General features: G+C 39.2%; 1 long non-coding RNA gene across 1 annotated transcript in view; it reads right to left on the reverse strand.

The window, feature by feature from the left end:
- Positions 1 to 18,999, reverse strand: part of LOC136674601 (uncharacterized) — a 67,296-nt gene extending 48,297 nt beyond the window's left edge. The window contains exon 1 of the long non-coding RNA XR_010796071.1: positions 18,860 to 18,999. This is a non-coding gene — a long non-coding RNA (uncharacterized lncRNA). The remainder of the gene's footprint in view (positions 1 to 18,859) is intronic.
- Between the last annotated feature and the right edge of the window lie 3,209 nt (positions 19,000 to 22,208).

A 22,208-nucleotide genomic window follows, 5' to 3' on the forward strand; every position in this document is an offset into this window, starting at 1 on the left:
CCAAACGTTTGTTCCCTGAAGCCAAGATTGTGGCGTTGCATTAATGAGGCTGCAAATTCATCTTTGAGACTGTTGGGGGAAAAAAAATAATAATAAAATGTATGCGGATGATAAGATATGGCACCATACAGATGTTCACCGGGTCACATCTGGTTCCAATAGCAGTGGCCTGCCACCTCTGTAAGACTTACCAAAAAAAAGTTAAATCAAGTCCAGTGCAATGCTGCGGGAGGCTGTAATTGGATTTGAATTTGATTTCCAAGTTCCGAAGAACGTGATTGCCGAGAAGTGAAGTGCACAGTGTTGTGACGGGTAATTCAGCAAACATTACACCCAGATTATTAATCACAACACTGCAGCATTATCTGGCAACCAAACCACACGAGCAAATAATACACCACTCCAGCAGTTGAACAAAGCTGTCTGGGACTCTGTAAACTTGGCCTTAATGGAACCGGATAATGATGCCGTCTATGTATGATCAATTATTCAAACAAGTCACCACTGTGCTCTCAATGGTATTTGCTCCTTACGTTGGAAGAGAGATGTGGTGAGCCTTCTTCTTGATGCATTCAGTCCCTAATTGTTCCTTTCCGAAATGGACCTGAGCTGCGTGCCTTCATAAACAAAGCGAGTAATTCTATAGCCGCAATCTTCCGTCGGAAATGGGCAGGCAATCAGCTGGCGTTTTTATCGAGGGATGGATGGCCGTACACTTAAAGTTCAGTGCAGTGCCTTCGAACAGCCAAGCGCTTGCAATTATCTTGTAAAGAATACTGATGTGTGCCATCAGGCTTCTTTCCTCTTCTTCTTCCTCGTCTTCCTCTTCTCCTTTAGTGGCTGGGTTTCAGCCTGGCTCTGAGCCAGTGCATTCTTTCATACATTTTTAAAAGTCAGTTCTGCCTGTTTACATGGAGAACTCCCAAGAATAATATTCTGTCAGTGCTATCTTCATGTGGGGTCATTGAAGTAAGACCTGTATTGTCATTCAAGTGTGACTTCGTGTGCTGGCTTTGCATAAGGAAAACTATGCACAGGTGCCTGCAGACTGGTGTGTTTTTAATCTTCCTTTTCATTTATTCATTCATTCATTGGTCTTTTGAAACCCCTCCATCCTGATGAGGATTGGGGAGGGTTCAAAGCATTGGGCGTAAAGCAGGGACACCCTCAGGACAGGCAGCCATTGCAAGTCACACACTCACCCAGTCACTCACAAACTCACCCAGTCACTCACACATTCACATCTGTGGACTATTTCATACACTCACCTAGTCACTCTCACAATCACCCAGTCATTCACTCATACCTGTGGACACTTTCAGACACTCACATCTGTGGACAATTTCACACACTCACCCAGTCACTCACACATTCACATGTGTGGACGTTTTCACAAAGTCACCCAGTCACTCACACATTCACATTTGTGGACTATTTCACACACTCACCCAGTCACTCTCACATTCACATGTGTGGACGTTTTCACAAAGTCACCCAGTCACTCACACATTCACATCTGTGGACTATTTCACACACTCACCCAGTCACTCTCACATTCACATTTGTGGACTATTTCACACACTCACCCAGTCATTCACTTATACATACACTCACACCTGTTGACACTTTCAGACACTCACATCTCACTCACTCACCCTGTCACTCACATGTTCACATCTATAGAGAAATTCCACACACTCACTCAGTCACTCACACACACACCAGTGGACAATTACACACACACACCTTGTCACTCACACACTTAGCCATGCAGACACAGTGAGATCACATCAAACTCCTCACAGACCCGAGGTGGGAACCCAGGACTGCAGGACGCCAGAACCTACCTGCAGCACCAGTGTGCCTCCTTCTCAACAACAGGGTCAACATCTGGTCTTCTACTCTGTAAAGGCTTTCGTGTTTTTGGATTTGATTCAGACACAAAATAAAAAATAAATGCTATTCTACTTCATCCCATAGGTTGAAATCTCCAGCCAGAAAAGAAGGTGACACAGCTTTATACTCCTCTAGCCCACACTTCACATCGAGTATGAGGATGTTAGGCTCATGTGCAACTTCTTTAAAGCGTCCCATTTAATATCATGTGTTAATGTGGAGATGCTTAAATGTGCTTAGATTGTGCCAAAGTCTTAGTCTTTGTCCTCAATGGGTGAACCCCATTGTCTAAAAAATGTCTCCAAAGGCTTGTATATGATGCCCTTTTCACTGAAAGTGTCTATTAAAGAAATGTTAAATGAATAAAAAAAACTTCTCTCTTATATTCTCACTCTACTCTGGACTGATTTAGACATTCCTTTTAATGGAAATAACATTAGAAATTCTCTTAGTCCCCCACACTTTTCAAGTCATTTATGAAATCCAGCCATTCTGTAAACTACATAATCATTAGCTTAATTACTAAATGTAGCACACTAGAGATTTAACGATGACAATGCAATTAAATTTGCAACATTCCCGACTAATGTGCTGTGTGTCTTAAAAGACAAAATAAAAACGGAACCCTCGCGTACTGAAAAGAGAGATAGGGAAGAAACTAAGAGCAAATTTTGTCTGTAAATGAAAGTACATTTTCTATTTCTATATGTCCAGTCATTGAGCTGTGTGTGTGTGTAAGTGGGAGGGGTTGAGGGGCAACAGTGGGGTTGAATGGAAATGTAAAGACTGTGCGGAATGCTCTTCCCTGAACTGCGCAGTGAACTTCTGAACCCCTCGTCTCCACCTGACAAAATCTGTTCTTCCCCCTGACATACTGCCGTAAAGAACTTGTTGCAAAGCACAGAGGAATGCAATCTCAAGATTAGAGTTGCCTCTCCACGGACTTTACAAATAAATATGCCCCCGCTGTACAACCAGAACAGAAATATGGTGTATCAGTTACAGTTGAATTAAGGACGGTGGATTTGATCAATTCAGTAGCATTACAGCGAATCAAACCCACTTTTTATTATTATATGTTATAGTATATGTTATAACCATGTATCAACACAATGACAACATTCAACATTATAACAAAGAGTGATGTCACTGTCACAAAGGGATCACGGTAAAGCAGCTTATGTATATCCACATTTCATAAACATTGTGTATCAACAAGGGTTTTCACTCGTGTAAATATACAAGTGTATTATCATATATGTAATTACACATGTACTAAGATAAACTGATATCATCCCAAAAACATAATTTAATTACACATGTGAAATAGGACAAAATGAAGTGGTTGTAATGACAGATGTCCATCTTGTTTGTTCATATAACATGTTTTCTATTACATAAACAAACCTGTGCAATCCCAGGTACCAAAATTTTTAAAGTAACATTAAAATAATTTAAAATATTAGCATAACTCTTAGATCACGTGCATAGATTAACATCACACACAGGTATTCTTGGGGATAGTATGATACATCATATATATTTTAGTTAATAAAACGTAAGTTACTTTTAGAGATATGTGCTGCTGCTTTGTGAACACCAGTCCAAAACTCCAAAGCTGTCATTTCCTGTGCAGATGCAGTGTAAGTACTCTCATAATGTAGGTAATTGCACACCTCCTGTTACAATTGGGGAATCCTTATGGGAAAACATAACAGCAGTTCATATAAATGCAATTATCCATGCTCTATTACACATGTAATTACATAGGAGAAAATACACTGTTACAACAATTAAGATACACTTGTGTGATTACAAGAAAATAAAGTTGATGCATATGTGTATTTACATTTGCTGTACTACTTTAGTCTATTTTTAATCGTGAACTCTGAATAATTACATAGCAGTTACATTGTTACTGCATTGTTGTTACTGTGTAACTACACAGGATGTACATGCACTTAATATAAAATGTGAAACATGAATGCTTGTAACATACTGCAGGTAATAGTGATGTTTCCCATGCACTTATGAGTCTGATAATAATAATAATAATAATAATAATAATAATAACAGTGTTGTTCTGAGTTCTCTTTTAGGTATAGAACAGGGATGTTGAGAGGTACATTGTGACTTGTCTAGATCTTTAATGTGGCAGGCCTTTAGTTAACAAATGTATTTACCTCAATTCTCAAATTCATAAGCTCTGATGAGGACACAGTGAGTGGTGCTGAGTACTGGGCTTAGAGGTTTTTGAGGTATGTTTTGTGAAGGGGTAAAAGAAGCCGGCTGTCCCCTTTCCACACACTGGCGCATTCCATCCAGCAGGAGCAGTGCTGACTGCGTCCCAGGCCAAAGCGTGCATGTGGGGGCTGCACCATGCTGCGAGGGGATTCATTCATCCACCCTTCTCTTTGTAGACTGAAGTAGAGTGGGCTGTGCCTCTGCTAGCAATAGCCCTGAATTATCTCGTTGTGTTTGTCTGCTATTGCATGTTTGCACTGGACAATGCAATGCTAACCTAACACTTCTCCTGCACTGAGAGGAGTGGTTCTAATGTCTTACTCCACCTTACAACCTTATAGTGGGCCCTTTAGAAAAGCCAGTGGTCATACTGAGATCTTTGAAGACATTTGGATGGATTTAGAGGTCTTTAAATACATGGTTCTCTTCTATGTTCTAAAAACCTGTTCTTAAAAAAAAATCTAGGACCAACTCGAAGGCTCCTTTTTCAGTTTTAAACAGAACTGTACGAGTGTGTCTTTGCATGTTGGGGGCTGCACCCTCTGGGAACTGTAATGCTTCGTCTAACACTTTTCAAGGACCAAAGAGAAAGGTTCTAATGTCACACCCTTTTGCATTACATCATTCTTTAGTGTTTAAGTAAAGACACTGATTCCCTACATAACCATGAAAAGTCAAACCCATTTGTAGCCAAATGCTTCTTCTCTGTTCTAAATCACACAACACTAGACAGTGTCAGCATATCCCCTTTTCAGTTCTAGATCGGTTTTATTTTTTTAATTCCAGCAGAGGAAGAAACACCTACTCGTGGCCTCTCTGCTGTATTTGAAAGCATAATGCCCAAGCCAGGGTTTCATCTTCTACTGACAGTGTTTTGTTATGCATCTTTGCTGTTAAAACAAAAAGTCTAACTTTATTAATTTGCTTCCCATTGCTCTAGAGGGTTCAGTCAAAGCCCTGTTGCCATTGATCTTTCATCAGGCCACAGTGTGGACTGGATGCGAGGAGCCGTGTGCTTTTTTATGGCAGCTCGCTGGAGCCTGCCTATGATTGTTCCCAGTTTCCTCAGATTGTTTCTCCTCCAGAGAGGCTACAGTGCCTCGCGCACTCCGAAGGTAAGCTGGTGGACTGCAGACCTTTCAGGGAGCACGTAACAGCCACACACAACCCTGGGTAGGTGGACAATAGCGTTTGTGTGTTTGGTGCGTAAGATGAAGGAGGGGTTATTATATCATCATATGTGTTATATTTTGGGCTATATGTTGCCTATGCTACAGAAACACGGGAGAAATTGCTAGTCTCACAAAATAACGTCTTTGATTTAGGGGCAGTGTGAGGTGTGTGTGAGTCTACATACACACACTTCTGTGTTGTTACATCAGAGTTATTCAGAGTTCAGAAGAGCAAAAAAGCACTCTTCATTGGCTGAATTTCCAGTCAAAACAGTCATCATTCTTTGTTATTAAACGTATATTTACTAGGAATTTACACCAGATCATTTTAAGGTAAATCAGTGTGTGACCCTGATCGGGATGAGGGTGAGAAAATGTTTTTAAAAAGAAGAAATGAATAAGTTTAAGGTCAACTTTTGTCGTTAAATACAGATTCCATTTTTACCCAAAAATGGTTTTCAGTTGCTAACTGCCTGGGAGATGTTTACAAACCTCCAAATGTCAGTCCTAGAAGAGGGTGAATATTCTGTTACTTAGATAATCTCAAACACATTCAGTGATGTTGAGGTCTGGACTCTAAGGAGGACTAGCCACAGTTCTGAGAACAGCAGCAGTGTTAGGTTTTGATAACTAATTAATTTAATTATTTTCATTTTGTTAAGAATCTACATGACAGTTACATCTTTTAGGAGCCCTTCAGTTTTCTTTTCAATGTGAAAACATTTTTTAAAATCTGAAATCTACATTTTTATGAATTATCTGTTGTTGGCCGATTGTGTTGTAGTTATGACTAATATTCAAAAAATATTTTAACACATTTTGGATATTTTTTTTCTTGTGAAGATAAAATATAATGGAATCATAAATAATGAATACATATATATGAAGCTCTAATAAGATATTTTACATCTTATCCTGTGTATGATTACAGTTACGTCACTGACTTTTACACCGTTGCCACTGTATTATTGCTGTTAAAATTTAGCAGTTAGGACATAAATATTACAGCGCAGTGCCAGACAGTGAGTGTTTGCACTAATTTTGAAAAGCCGTTAACACACATGGGGTTGTGTACAGAATACAAAAACCAGTGTTGCGCAGTAGCAATTGAATGTGGCAGCGCAAGTATGGACTAAGGTACTGGGACTTTCTCTGGGAAGCTTTAGGCAAACACTAATGTCCAGTTGGTGATGCTTGGTCCCCTGAGCAGGACGGTCAAAGAGAGAGGAGGCAGGGACAGAGGAGTGCGCGCGCGCGTGTGTGTGTGTGTGTGGAGGGGGGGTCTTGACTCAGACCATCAGATCAATTTTCACTGGACCTTGAATATTTCATGCCGCAATTCATAGAGCGGACACACAGATGGTCTCAACAAATGGCAAAGTTACATGTCCATAACTCGCGAGAGAGCGAGCGCGCGGCGGCCCCTCCCCTCACCCAAAGGGACAAGCTTCAGGAATGATGTCTGGCTCATGTTTCTGGTCACACCAACCATGTGGTTTATGTAACCTACTGACACTGAGAAGGTCCTCCGCACAGAAGCAGTAAATTCAGACGTTTTCGTTGACTCCTGCGATTATGATGTTTTAGCGATAATTAAACATAATGTTGCGGAATGGACGGCTGTTTAAAGACATTTGGTTGTCTGTGAAACACGTTGGAAAAGAAAATCCTTCTGACTAAATGTCACCAGTCGAGTTTTATTAAATTACAAATTATAATTAGAGTAATTAGGTCGAATAGTTTTACTATGATGTAACTGAAGTATGGAGGTGGAAGCATTGCTCTTATAATGAGAGAGAAATCTGATGACACCGCACAAAAATAGAAACCACCAATAACCAAACAAAAAAAAATGTAGGTATGATGTCATCGCGTGGTGCAAAGCTCAATGTTTCTGTTCTCCGGTCAATAGTTTGATCTGTTTCTGTACAATAGGAACACTGAAATTAGTTTAACGTTTGAGAATAAGAAGCTTATGTTCTGTATAAGCATAGAAGAAGTGCTGAGGTAAATAAAATATGTATTTCCTCAGGCTAGCTGTTACAGCCTTGTTACAGCTCGCCAATCACAGAGGCTTTGACTTTTACAAGAAAAAAAAAGCTCAGGTACGACCAAAGCACTGCCTTAAAGCCGCATCGATTGTGCGAAAGAAAAAAACATTTAGCTAGCATGTTTAAATACATGCCTGGTAGGCCTATACTTTCAATGAAACGTCTGACAGATGTTTTCTCATCGCGTGCGCTGCCAAGGAAGCCTAGCACAAATAAAAATAAAAGACAAGAGATGAAAAAATAATCTAAACAACCAGGCTTATCAAAAACACTAATCTAAGATTCATCTGAGCGTATCAGTATTCCCCAGACCTTCTTGATAAGCTCGTCTATTCTCTCTGGATTGGTCCCTCATACAATGTCTTCCAAATCCAACAAGCAGAAATTAATTTAGCATTGATGTCCCCTCGCCGGATTCGACAACAAATCTCATTTGGTGTTTCTTTTTTTTCCCCTCGTCCTTTCTTCCTAATGTTTTTATTGGAGGCAGTGGACCTGGGCATTGTCCGGCAGTGGCAGGCCTCTTCAGAGAATCAGTGCTTTCTTTGTGCTCTCCTGTACTGGCCTCTGTGATGGAATACTTCAGGTTTATTTATTTATTGATAAATGTATTTATTTTAAATACATTTCAAATACAAATTTTATTATCTTGTTTTAATACAAAGTTGTGAATGCAAATTACACTCTACAAATACAAATATGCACTTCCAGGTGGAAGCAATTGAGTGAGGGACTGAGTGAACGAGCCAGGGAGGAAGTACATTACTTAAAAAACTTACGTCTTTAATTTGTATAGCGTGTTAGAGGGAAGCTTATGAGGTTTGGGTTTTCTTCATTTCCGGTCCTCGTTTTCGGTCTTACGTTGCTGTGCTTCGGAAATGTATATGTAAATTATTTGCTCTGACTACCTGATACATGGTGAATGTATTGAAAATGTGTTTACACCTTCTTTAAAGTGAAGCTGAAAGTGGGCCCTAATTACTGTTTCCTGTCGTAGATGAAGTCAGTAGCCCAAACATTCCTCTCAGTAATTTTGGGCATGTTAAAATGCGCATACCATTCCACAAAACTAAATAGCAATTTTGTTTCTGAATCATAAACGGCCAAACGGGAGAATGCATGGGCCATATATGTTGGGGAATGCCAACATAAGGGTCACGGAAAGGGGAATTTACAGAAATGTGCCGCACTAAAGCCATACATCAGCGCACAAAACCCTCCACAAATGGGATAGAGACTTGTTGATGCATTATAATTACGGGTAGACATCAGAGACTTCCACGCTGCCGATTCCACGTCAAAGTAAATTATGTTCACACACAGCATGAAACGCTTGCGTGGGCAGCGAGGCTGGGAACCGGCATTTAAAGTGTAGAGTATCCACCGCATACTGTCAGCCCTGACAAAGTTCACGAGCTCTAAACACAGTAAACATATGAACAAAACCTCCAACAGAAAAAAACGGAATGCAAAAGAAGCTTCACAAAACCAGAAAACATAACTACCATGTTCTGTTCTAGTTACACTGACACCATACACCACTCAAAAAATGCGTATAAAACGGTAAAAATACTAAAAATACAATTTTCTCAGAGGAATTCATATAAGTGGAAATCGGTGTAAATAGATCACAGTTCACATTTGGGTCTTAAATACCATATTACATGAGGGTAAATTTTTCACACCTCTAAAAATTCCATACGTCTCCTGATTATTTGCCCAAATGCTTATGGACATTTTCTAAATGGCAATAAACAAATATTTTGATAATATTTTCCAAATCCCGCAGCTGCTATGGTTGCTTAAAATGACGTCAGGTAGCAATGGTAGAAGTAGTAATAGTATTATTGTTGTTTTCTTGTAGCAGTTGCTGTTGTTTCGAGGCTGTGTGCAACATGATGCAACCATAGAGATGTCCAAATTGCCCAAATTAGTCTGGTTTTGTGAGCAAACACTGCCATCCACCAGGATTACACACTGGCTGTGTAATGAGTTAATGGCCTGTCCATGTCCATTCTAATCCCGCTAATTGTTTTCACTGCGTTAAAGGATTTGAGGCCTGACCCTTCTCACAACCCCCTGGAAAGACGGACACCTGACCATCTGCTGGCTCCAGCATCTCACTGGGATTTCTACGTGATGGTAACCATTTAATGTGTAGCCGTTATATCGCATTTTGCAGAAAATGCACCATGTGATAAAATATAAGTGACACTATCATCGTGTTGTTTGTTTGCCTGCGAAAGGATGAAATATTTCGCTGCAATGAAATTACAGCGAGAATTCCTCCATTAGTGGCGTCCGCACAGACATGTAACCCAATAAGAATCATAATCAATCGGTACAGAAGCCTCTCAGCTCCCCCACAACACGCGATCTGTGGCCTGTTCCGCATCCAGTGTCTGTTTGAAAATATAAATGTCCGTGCCTGTTTATTTCTCCCTGAATTGCAAAATTCTGCAAAAACTGAATTGTATTTTTTGCATCTTGTTACAATTACAGGTTTCTACAGACGATTATTAAAGTCAGAAAATACATGATAAAAACAACTTGCGCATATTTCCCGCGAAGGTTTCACTCATCATTTTTCGCTCATGACTTTTCTGTAATACGGGTGTGTGTGTGTGTGTATATTGTGCATATGTGTGTGTACACAAAAGAAAGAAACAGAGAGAGTGGAAGAGAGGTAGTAAAATAAGCACACAGGGTTCTCAAACATGGAGCAGCATACAGAATTTCGGTCAGAGGGCCTTCATCAGCTGTAAAAGAAAAGTGCTTGTGACGTTCCAAGAGGTCCGGAAAGTATAAGGGATATATTTCATGAATCGTACCGCTGTGAGAATTATAAATGGTGAGTATATTTTTTTAAGATTGAACGTGGGCTTGAGCATGCTCTGCTCGTGTTCCGCTTTAAGTTGCATCGTTCTAAAGAAGATGGTGAAGCGTCACGTGATTGAGAAAACCGTATACCACTGTTGATGTCCATTCGGTCAGAACGGAACGTGACCGATGTTGGTGATCGGCGGTCAGCAGACTGGACTCGCCTTCATTTCAGTCACGAAGTGAATAGCGTTTGAGGCGGCGCTGCGGGGCGGAGACGGACTGAGGAGGGAGAACCCTGAACACACACACACACACAGAGAGACAGACACGAGAGAGAGTGTGCGTGTGTGTGTGAGAGAGAGAGAGAGAGAGAGAGAGAGAGAGAGAGAGAGAGAGAGAGAGAGAGAGAAGCGTTTTGGTAGTTTTCGTCGCGTTTAATCCGGATTTAGAGCGAAAGTGGCTCACGGGTTCCAGACAACCTGGCTCCAGTAGGCTACGAGGCTGTGCTTGTGTATGTGTGTGTGTGTGTGTGTATGAACCAGGAATATATCACGTTGTGGGGACCAAAGCCTGTTTACACATAGCGGGGACATGTGTAATATGGGGCATGTTAATAATAGGAACAAAAATTGTTACATTTTATGTTAAAAACTGAAACGCGAGATAGCGCTCTAATATTCCATCAATTCAAGCAAACAAACTTCGGTGTGTGTGCTTGTGCGTGTGGGTGTGTGTTTAAGCACAGGCAGGTGTAAATCTCTTTGACAGTCTTCTGATTTGGTTGCTTGTGCGAGTCTGCCTGTGTGTGTGTGTGTGTGTGTGTGTGTGTGTGTGTGTGTCTGTGTGTGTGTGTGAATATGAAGGATTAAGATATTTATAAAATTCCTTTCAGAGTAAATCTAGAAAGTGTGAAATGATTATAATGGTGACGCTTTTTGGCCATTTGTTTTGTGGAAAAAAAACATCTGCTTCGTCATGTTTTACACTGGAATTTGTGCTGTTTTTCTGTATCAGAGGATTATAATGCGCATTCTTACTCATACAGATTAATATTAGAGACATAAAAGTAAAATAAAAATGCATGCAAATGCAAAGCGACGCATTCGAGTGGAAAATAAAACACAGAAGCAACAGGTGGAAAAACAGTTTGTCACATTTGGATAAAAACATAATACTAATAATACAAAAACGTACAAAATATGTCTGTAATTTAAACCGAAAACTCATAAGATTTGAACCCAAAAGTCGAAATATTATCTTTTTTTAGTACTTCTTCAAAATATATAATATGCCTTATGTAAATAAATAAATTGAAAGTAAAAAATAAAAAATAAACGTGTGTGTGGGAATGGAGTGTTTTGTAACCCTGTTCGTCAGAGAGAAATGTAAGCAAACGTTTGATACTTTCAGTCACGTGGCATATTGGTTAACGTACTAAATAAACGTATAAATTGTGATAAATATGATCTGAACTAACACAGACACGTGATGCAGAGTTTGTTTATTATTTGCTGCAATTTAAAAATATATTTTTATGACAATTAATGTTATTAAAATATTTTTTCAGAATCTTTCTTCGGTAGCATTTTTTTGAACCCATTAACGTCATGTCTGCCAAAGAACCAATCAGTTGTAGCAGCATGTGTTACCGGGTTGTATATGTTGTCATGGTGATTTCACAGCGATAACGGGCCCTGCCATTCTTGAGTGGGCAGCAGATTAGACTACTATTAAAATATATTACAATTTAAAAATATCCTAAATGTAACATTGGTAGAGGCATATTCCATGGCGTTAGTTTTTAAATTTCGTATATGGTTAAAAAGTGGACAGGGGAATTTAAAAGTGGTTCGGCACATTCACCACTGAAAGTGCACGAGTACTTTTTTACATAAATTTACATACGTTAAATTATTTTTCATTGTTAGGCTATTAGGTGCAGCAGATACGAGGATACTCACTAATAATCACTGTTGAAAATCAACGAGGTATTAAAACACGCCAATGCCCAAGGGTAAAGAGAGAAAGAGAGAGAGAGAGAGAGAGAGAGGTAGAATGTAGGTATTTTCTGCCACTCTTGATTAGGACTAGCTTCCCAAAGATGGTTGGAGAAATGAGATAATGAGCCCCTTTAAGTGTTTTTTTTTTTTTCTTCTTTTCTTTCCCATGGTCCGGAGCTGTCACCAGTTTCCCAAAAACGACACTGTACACAGGCACAACGCTACTCACTTCTCATTTAACACGCACAAAAGCCGATCCAGCCCAAATCCCCGCTAACAAACCGACCCGGGGGCTGAGGAGGGGTGTATACGCCGTATAATGTTCAAAATGATTCATTTCGCGACTAATTAACTGGAATACCACCTTCTACTGTGTTTGTGTCTTCTTCGGACACAGTGACTAATTAATGTCCTACGTATGTGCGACAAACGGGGTATTTGTGGTCCCCGGGTCACGGTCAGTCGCCAACAGTATTTGTGAAAGTCCGCAGCCTCGGTGTGGTCAGTAGGGCAATGGATCTGATTAGAGAGTGACCCTGGCGCTGAAAGGTTACGGGCTTTTCACTGCCGCGCTCTGAAAACCAAGATGGTTTCCTAATCGGATTTTAATTGCTTAGCCGAATTGTGGGGTGAAGGGGGGGGGGGGTTGGGTCTTGCTTTGCGTGTGTCCGGCCTAGTTGTCACTTGAAGAAAAGTCGGTCAGTTGGACACAGAAACCTTTTTTTTTTTTTTACAAATCAAAAACTGCTAACCGGAAATAGCACGCACCGTCTATTCCGCAAAATTGTTGAATTGCATTAAGTCCGGAGGATTTTCCAAGTCAAATATATACAAAAAATCAACATGTTATAAGCTTACTAATAAAATAGCTTACTGGTTGCTGACTGTATTTGCAGATGGCCCTGTAAGATATAATGTCAAATGTAATAGTAAAAACTGTTATTATACAGTCTTATTTAATGGTCATACACTGTCCATCTATAACATTACAGTCACAGTAAGTTTCAGCAGTGACGTCTATCAGAGCCTGAGTTCTAGTTCACGCAAGCAGCATTCACTCAACTTCAGCTTTACTCTATAGATCCTGTAGCTATAGCTCCACCCACAACACCAAGAGTGATTGACTCCATTTCTTCTTTTAACACCAGACACACTCATCTACTTCACTCTATAGACACTGTAGCTATAGCCCCACCCACAACATTAACTTCCTCACATTAACCGACTCACCCTCTTACATTCATCTAAGACATGCTACTGTCTCATTTTGCTATTTCTAAAGAATTAACACATTTCTTGAAACCTTGATGTCACTTAATGTACACACTCAAATTATGGCTCTACAAAGGTACTTTAGTAAATAAATTTGTTCTATAAAAATATCCTGAACACTGAAAAATGGTTCTTCAGATTGATGGAGAATGTTACCTTTAGTAAAAGGGTTGGCACCAAACAGTTTTTCTATTGTAACAAACTTGACTTATAGCAATAGTATGACTCTTTTTGGTGTTGTACAGAGCCCTTTTTAAAAGGTGCCATATAGAACCATACTCCATATACTCCATTGATCTGAAGAAACCATTTATGACGCAAAGAACCATTGGTTCTTCAAGTGTTCAGGGTTATGTATAGACCCATTTCCTTCACTGAAGAACCTTTGCAGAACCATACTTTTTAAGTGTGTAGAAATGATTCCCTTAGTTTACACTCATTTACAGCTTGCGGATATTTGTTTTTTTCAGGAAGGTTAAATATGGATGTGAGCTTCAGGACTTCACAGCAAAATACAATAACATTGTGTGATATAAGAAAACAGTGTATTCATTTAAAAATACAGAATTTTACTATGATTTTAAAGAAAGTGTACAGTTTAAAAATCACAACAAAACAAACAGCCCTTTTTTGTTTGTTTGATTTATTGTATGTTCTTCCCAATGAGTTAAACTTTAATAACTAACAAACACTTATATTTTTCTGAAGAAGTGTGAACTTACAGAATGTCAGCAATTCATAGCATTGGGCATTTTGCTCACAACATAAACTTTGTTGAATTCCCCAGAAAAGATCAGCAAATAGCATTTATGAAACCTACTCAGGACACTTCCACCCACTTTTAATATGAGTGCGGGGAAAAATACAGAAAACAAAGAGAAAGTGTACTGAAGACTGTGCGAACCAAGAATTCCCAGGCCTGCTCTGTATCTCCTTAAAATCTCCAGTCTGTTGGAAAACATGGGCGACTTTACAGCAGACTCTCGTGTTTATATTTACCACTTGAAACGTTCAGGTGCCCAGAAAAAACTTCATCCAAGCATCCACCCCCATCCATCCCCACACAACGCCTTTATGCAAAACATCTGTGGGAATTTCAGTGAATGAAAGTCACTGCCAACCACATCTCACTCGCTATTTCCCTGCACAGCCGCTATTGTTTAGACTGGAGACCAAAAAGCACAAGTATAGAAGTTTCCAGTGTCATTGGACAACTTTATACATAGCCACACACACGATACAGCCGCAGTAATATCCGCAGTAATTTTCACAATAGTAGCCAGTACAAAATGTATGTCCGCGGTTCACATCCCATACTGGTTTTAAAAAAAGACAGATAAATAAATTACAGAGCTTACAGCATTCCAACAGTAAACACAGCATGATACAGTAGTTGAATAAGGTCATTTTTCCTGTGACATGACAGGTCTTTTATCAGGAACGATGCTCAATGTAACCGATGGGCATTTGAGATTGAGCGATGTAGAAAATGTACTGTAGTTAATACTCCAGTTATGGTAAATATGACCAGCATATATGTCCAAGCAGGCTCAATCAGAATTGCCCATTAAAATCTCCAAGGGTTTCACAAATATTTAAAAAATAATTAAAAAAAATCTAATGCTAATTTGAAAACAGGGGGGCTAATTGTTTTTCTACATTTTTGTAGTGATCATACTCAGCTCAGAAAGAGAAGATTAAGCATAGAAAGACTTAACCTTAAGCCTAAGTTTAAGACCAAAAAATGCTTCTGCGCGTGACCATCAGGCCACAACTGGTAGGAAAGTCTAGGGGTTTTATGATCTGTGAATGTAGTGCATATAGGTTTGGCCTACTTTCTACTTACTACAACCTACTAAGTATAGCATGTTATATTTACGCCTATTTGGGGGTTGTAATGCACTCATCAGATCCTCAACCGGGGGGAATTTGTTGACTGAAAATATGAGCGATGATAAATAAAACGCTTTGGCTTAGGCAACAAACACTGAAACTGATTTCTCACTGGCCAAACAAGCTAGTGGCTGGGGAGAATTCTTCAGTGTAACCAACATTTCTTGGAAAGAGATGTGGTGAAATAAATCTTTAGACTGTTTTTTTGGCCTGCTGAAGAAAGAGTCAAAAATGCTTTAGTGAAAACCAAAATAAACACGTATCACGACGCTTAGAAGTGTAAAACCTTTCTTATAAAACTGCAAAGCATGAGGATCAGCGACATCAGAGACTTTCCAAGCTAAATTCTGAAGTAAGACCGTAACAAGTTCATGATGCCAATCGGTCACTGATTTAAAATTTTTACATAGATTTTCATCATCTTATTTCCTACTGAGAATCAGGCTCACTAGAGCCTACGTGGGGCTCATATGTACAGTATCTAGCATGCCCTCTAGCTCCAGCCTTGTCTCATTGCCAGGTCATATGGCCTCCAGACAAGGAAACAACAAGAGGCCCAAGATTTTCTCTTAAAACGAATAAAGGAGCACTTGGCACTGTGAACAAGTTTGCAGCATTAAGTCATTACCTGCCACAGTATAAAGGTCTGCTGCTCCTACAATTGAATGCAGACTAAACGTATAGGTAGTGTGCGATCCTCTTTCCTGCATAATAAACACTTCCATTCAAAACTATGGTTGAGGGAGCTCATGGAATGGAAGTACACAATTAGCAGAAAGAAAAAGACATGTACCACTGTGTATACTTGCTGTTATAATTAGGGTTACTATGCTAGCAAATGAAGCCCAGATCTTAGTGTTTTGGCTGGTAACTCCTGAGGCACTGGCATTAAACAACATCAGCTAAGTCCTGAGCATAACTGGTGCTATTTATTATGATTTTTTTAGGCATTCCACCGAGATGTATAATGGCCAATAACAGAAAAGATAACCATGGGACTTTGGGCAAGAGCATGTTGTTAAAGGAACTGCATGTACCAACCCAGCAACCGATAAATCTGTCCTTTAAAAAGCTGTGGAGCAGTGATCTCCTTAATGGCTGCCTTCTAGTCTCCATTTCAAAGGTGTGTGTCTCCACATAAATACCAAGCCACTGTAACTCAAGAGGACTCATATTAGGCACATATTAACCGATATAGGCATGCCCTCCTATTCTGGCATGTGTCACTTTCAGGACTTCCTAAGCTCTGCACTTTGAAAGGAAATGGAGCTCTGCAAAGTCAGTGCAAACTCTTCCAGATTAGCATCAACTGACTCTAAGCTAGCAAAGAAAATACAGCTGTCTTTATTTAGAAAACACACCAGCTGCATTCACGGCATATGTCGGCTACAAGAACATGGGTCCCTTAGCTCTGACTACAAAGAAGATTCTAGATGAGATAGCCACAACTTGAAGACTACCTAATGAGTCCAGATTAAACAAGCCACACTAATGGGGATTCTCTTGGTTTCATCATCGAAGCGGCTGCATACTTCAGTCATTACAATGTGACCAAATGCAATCAGAGTGCTCACATATGATTAACCCATTACAGTAGTGGTGATGGGATCCAGGGGTTCAGGGAAAATTTCATAAACAAACTCTCAAGACACAAGAAGGGTATTCAAAATCATTTCAGGTATGAACTGCCCATGAGGTATTTTTCAGAAGCACAAATTTGAAAACTTTGAAATCATTGAAAAATATTGTGTGATTATATTAGTTTTTAAACTTCTACATTGAATCATCTCACATTAAACCACAGGTAAATGCCATTGTTAACAAGCTAATCATGAGGTTATGCAGAATGCACATCTTCCCACAAGTACCACTCTAAACTGGGGGCCCATCATAAGGCATGCCTTAGAAACAAAAAAATACAAGTAGTTCTCCACACATAAGAAGATTGGTTAGTGTTTTCTCATGCTACAATGCCATCTTAACTGATAAACATGTTTAATTAATGCTCATATTAATGAATATTATTTCATGTCAAATATATAAATAAAAAAGGCAGACCCTTCTGTGGCCATTATAATGAGCCACTGTCCCAAAATTTATGAATTAATTCCTCCAGTGAATTTAATTCACATTATATCTTGGCTGAAAAAGACAGAATATGTACGAAACCTGTTTTTCCAATATGGCCACCCCTATATGGGGAGCCCACTCTGTGATGTAAAAAATTCTTCCGTCAAGGACTACAAAGCAGTTTGACTCTTCATCTCTAGCTCTGCACTTTATGGAGAGATGATAATTTGTATTCATATTTTTGCTACTTCTTAGTGGTATAATTGAGCACAATCTTAAATTAGCTTTTTAGCATACTTCTTCACACTCTAGTACCTTGAGTCAACTGTATGAGCAGGGTTCCCTTGCCTTTAGTCATGTACGTCTCTCAGACATCTCTCAGACGTCAATGGATCTCACTGAAAGAAGTCAATGGACACATCCCCTAATTAACTAAAATAGTTTCCATCAATACCGCTAACAAGTTATTGCGCAAAGCGATGAAAGCAAGGGTGGACTGGAATAAAAATGATAGACAGGTCTGAGTCATTGACAGGTAAAGTGAATCATGTGGAAGGCCCTACTGTAGACAGCTTCATTGCAACATCTCCATTTACATTTGCAATGGCCATTAATCAGTTCCCAATTATTGATATGCGCTAAGGAAGGGAAGATGTGGCTGGGGCTAAGCACTCACAAAGCATCTGTCATTACAATGTCTTACAGACAAGAGGATGAAGTGTATTTCAATGGGAGGTGGACACACACAAGTCACACTGTACATGTATGACTTTACAGACACCATAACTCATAGGCCATTCCTTATTGACCGATTCACTCTCTCATGTCAAGTGCGATGAGTTGTGATCATTCATTCCAGTCGGAGCTGGTTACTGTTGGTAGTCCTGCCTTCTGCACTGTCATTTAGAATTCTGTAAGTATTATGCAAAATAATTAGCAAGACTTCTTAATAATAAAGACGCAATTTGCAGTTATTTGTTGCGAGGATATTAAAAAACTTCTCTCAAAAGTTCTAATAAAGAAGACTAATGGCATCACTGGGTAAAATAGTACAGTTTCATGACAAATTACATAAAGAATTTATGTCAAAACCAGCGTAAACTACAGTACACACTTGGCCTCATTGTACTGGCCAAACCTTATACCGCTGGAGTTCAATTAAGGGTGTGTTCAGACATGTCAGCTTTGGTTGTTTAAGTAAGTGTGAACGCTCCCTTTCGAACTCTGGTGCGCACCTAACAAGCGGACCAAGGCTGTCGGAGCAGGTGGGTCTCAGTCCGTTTCTAAAAGAAATCTGGTGTGATTCGTTTCAAGTATGAATGCAACACAAACCAAAATAATCTAAACTAACCAAATACAGGAAGTGATGTCAGGGGATTTAACAACAATCGCGAGGGAACAGAGCGCGATAAAAACAAACAATGTGCAGACTACAGACCTACTAACGTCTTCTCTCTGTGACGTATCTTCTTTGATTTGTGCAGTAGAGGATTTTCATTCCCTGTTTTGACTCCCTTTATCCAGTTTATCACCTCTCACTGTGTTTCCAGTTGGTAAACGACCTCAAGTTAAACACACACGACCCCACATTAAGCTCAGTAAACGACTCATTCACAAAATAAAAGTCATACTTGCGTCACGTGTTTTTTTTTTTTAATTTACGGTAAAAGTTACAGTGCTCCTTTTGGTTAACGCCACTGGTTTAAAACCGGCTGCAGAAAGGAAGACCACAAACTGTTTCATACATTTTTAAACTAATACTTCTTTGAATTTATTTTGTAGCTAGCTATCGTGACCTCACTCACACATACCTCTTGCTCTTCCTAGTGAACTTGTCATTGATCACCAAATAGTTTGACTGGCCCGAATTAGCTGTGTAAGTTGTCCATTGCCACAACTGACAAACAAAAAAAAAACAAATAAATAAATATTCATGAATGATATTTAACTATTCTAATTAAGTTATTACAAATTGGTCACATATCCGGACAGAAACACATAATCAATCCAGATCTGGACCAAGGTCCACCATTTGGTGATCTTGCCTTACACGTTTGCCCAACACAGAGTATTTTGGAGGGATTTTCTTTATGTACACATTCAGTGCCTTTATATGGAGTATTGACCCACAGTTCCCATCAATCAGCCATGTTGGACTTGGTGTTTTATGGCCACTCCGAGTCCTGAGAGTCCAAACCCTGTAAAACTTTAGACAGTGTATTGACTGTTCTCCGATGCTTGCTTACTTAATTAAGCCTGGTGGATTTTGAAAATGAGATGGTGCTGTTGGGTGGCCCTGGGTCAACACTGCTACCTAGTGACACCTCTGGCTAAAAGGGAAGGTTCTGCGAACAGGGGTGAGATGTCCAAAAGACAGCCATGAAACTAGGATGGGCTTGAGGTCCCAAACAAACACACTTGCACATAAGACGTAGGCTGTACTCCTCACACAATGATTAAGCAGAGCAGCTCACAAAGTTCACAGCAACTTAAAAAACACTGTATTTAATTCCACTATTCATGTGCAGATTTTGACAATATGTTTTGGTAAATGGCAGACCTCTGACAAAGTAAATACTATTCTTAAAAGTATGGAGCCCAACCCATTAAAAATTATCATTCTTAAATAGTTATTGCCACAAAGCTATATCTTAGTGATGTCATAGAAGAACCTTTTTGGGTTAATAAAGGTTCTTTAGACCATATTGATTATTTAATAATTATAGAAGTTCTTCAAATGTATATATTGTGTTTACTCCAGTGAAATGTGTTTTGGGAAAAGAAAATTGTATCTGTTTGTATCTGGCCTTGTGCAATGAAAAGCAATCATTAGAACCATAATCATCGTTTGTAGAATGTTGTGAATGCATAAATTGTTCTCTGTATGTTTTAATTGTACTTATCTAGGATGGAAACGCTGCTGTATACCACTAAAAACCATAGTATTATAATTTAACATAGTACTACATAGAAAATGCTTTTAAGTGTGTACAAAATCCAGTGGAGTAAACAACTGAATTGTGTTTATGCACCCTTCACTACAACTGAAGATTACTCTGGTTAATTTAAAAATTCCAAGAACCCTGTGAAAGGTTTTACTAACAGTATTCTACATTTAAATGATTTCCTGGTTAAGATTTTTCATACATAAAAATGGCTGTGCATAGTTCAGAGATCCATATAACATCAATATGTCTTCCACTACAGGATCTACACCTCATAACGACATGTTGGGTTAATTTCATAAGCCTTTTAAGTGGGCAAGGATTAGGTTAGCCTTTAAAGGTGTTATAACATCAGGGCCCAACTTTGTAACTGAATATACTGTTTCTGTGCTGTAGAGTCTCACCAAATGTGGAGGTCCAGCTCATCGTCCAGTGTGATGTCCAATAATTTGGTGACTGCTAGAACAACAAACGTTATTTACGTGCAAATGAATCCGGCCATGTGTGTTCGTCTCCAACGTTAAACAGAAGACTTGTCATGTGCACACAACCCAACCTCGATATGAGTTTGCAGTAATTAGATCTAGTCTTCGCGTCCCAGCCCTTGCGGTGTTTGCGACATTCTAGCAGTGGATCAGCTCGGCGTTTGTAAATAGATCCTGGTCCAAATGTTTAAAATATTAAGAATAGAATAGGGTTAATATAATTGGACCACGTTGGGCGGGGATCTCCGGGGAGAATCTCAACCCAGTCACGAATCAACTCAAATATCCAGAAAGAACGAGTGTCTGATTTTGCGACGATAGACAGTATTTTTATGACTGGGCAAAGACTCTCATCACCCATTAAACGTGTCCAAAAGGCGCGCTCATAATGCACAGATCTGTACATCTACGCGATACAGACACGCACGCGCGCACGCACGCACACACACACACAGCGAGCACAAGAGATAATGGAGGAAAGATAATGAGGGTGACAAAGATGAGGATGATGATGATGATGATGATGATGATTTGATTCAGGCAACTGTTGCAAGCACATACACCACAGAAATGCGATGAAGAGAAACGTTCAAACTTTGTGCAAAAAAAAATTATAAATAAATAAATAAACAAATGGAAAGGGAAAGAAAATTGGGTTAAAAGCAAAAACAATCTCACCTTGTTTTTAAAATCCAGTGAAACTATTTCATTTATTTTCAATAGAAACAAAATATACGTCCCAAAATGTAGGAAGTACCGCTTTAAAATAAAACTAATTTTATAAATGCTTTATAAATATTTTCTAACGAGTTTAAAACTTTTGAAAATCACTAATAAGCAGAATACTATAACACAAATAATGAGAATAATATCTGATAAATGAAACTTGCAAATATGATACTTACAGAGGTAAGTACATATGTCACTATTGTGGTGTTTATAAACTAATTATAATTAATAAACTAATTATAAACCATTAATAAACGATTTACAAGGGCAGTCTCGTTGTAAATGGGTCGCATTTTGGACCAGTCGATTAAAAAGTATCAGAATGCTGACCCCAAAATACTGAGCGATATTTTAGCTTGGACTAGTGATGATTATGCACGTGAGACTGTTATTATATTTTCCTATAATTAATACATGATTTGCCTATAACGTATTGAACAGAAATATAGAATTATGAATATATGGATTTCATTTTTATTTGTAAGAAGAGAAGGCGCTGACGTTGCACGCGGCTGAGGCTTTGCTGGGCTTTAGCGTTGGCTGCCCCCCCCCACCCCCTCGCGCTCTTCGCCCCTCCATCGTTCATAGCTCATGACGTCGGCGCCGGTTCACACGACACGCAGCGATG

This window comes from Hoplias malabaricus, chromosome 2 (genome assembly GCF_029633855.1).
Source record: "Hoplias malabaricus isolate fHopMal1 chromosome 2, fHopMal1.hap1, whole genome shotgun sequence".
Taxonomy (NCBI): domain Eukaryota; kingdom Metazoa; phylum Chordata; class Actinopteri; order Characiformes; family Erythrinidae; genus Hoplias; species Hoplias malabaricus.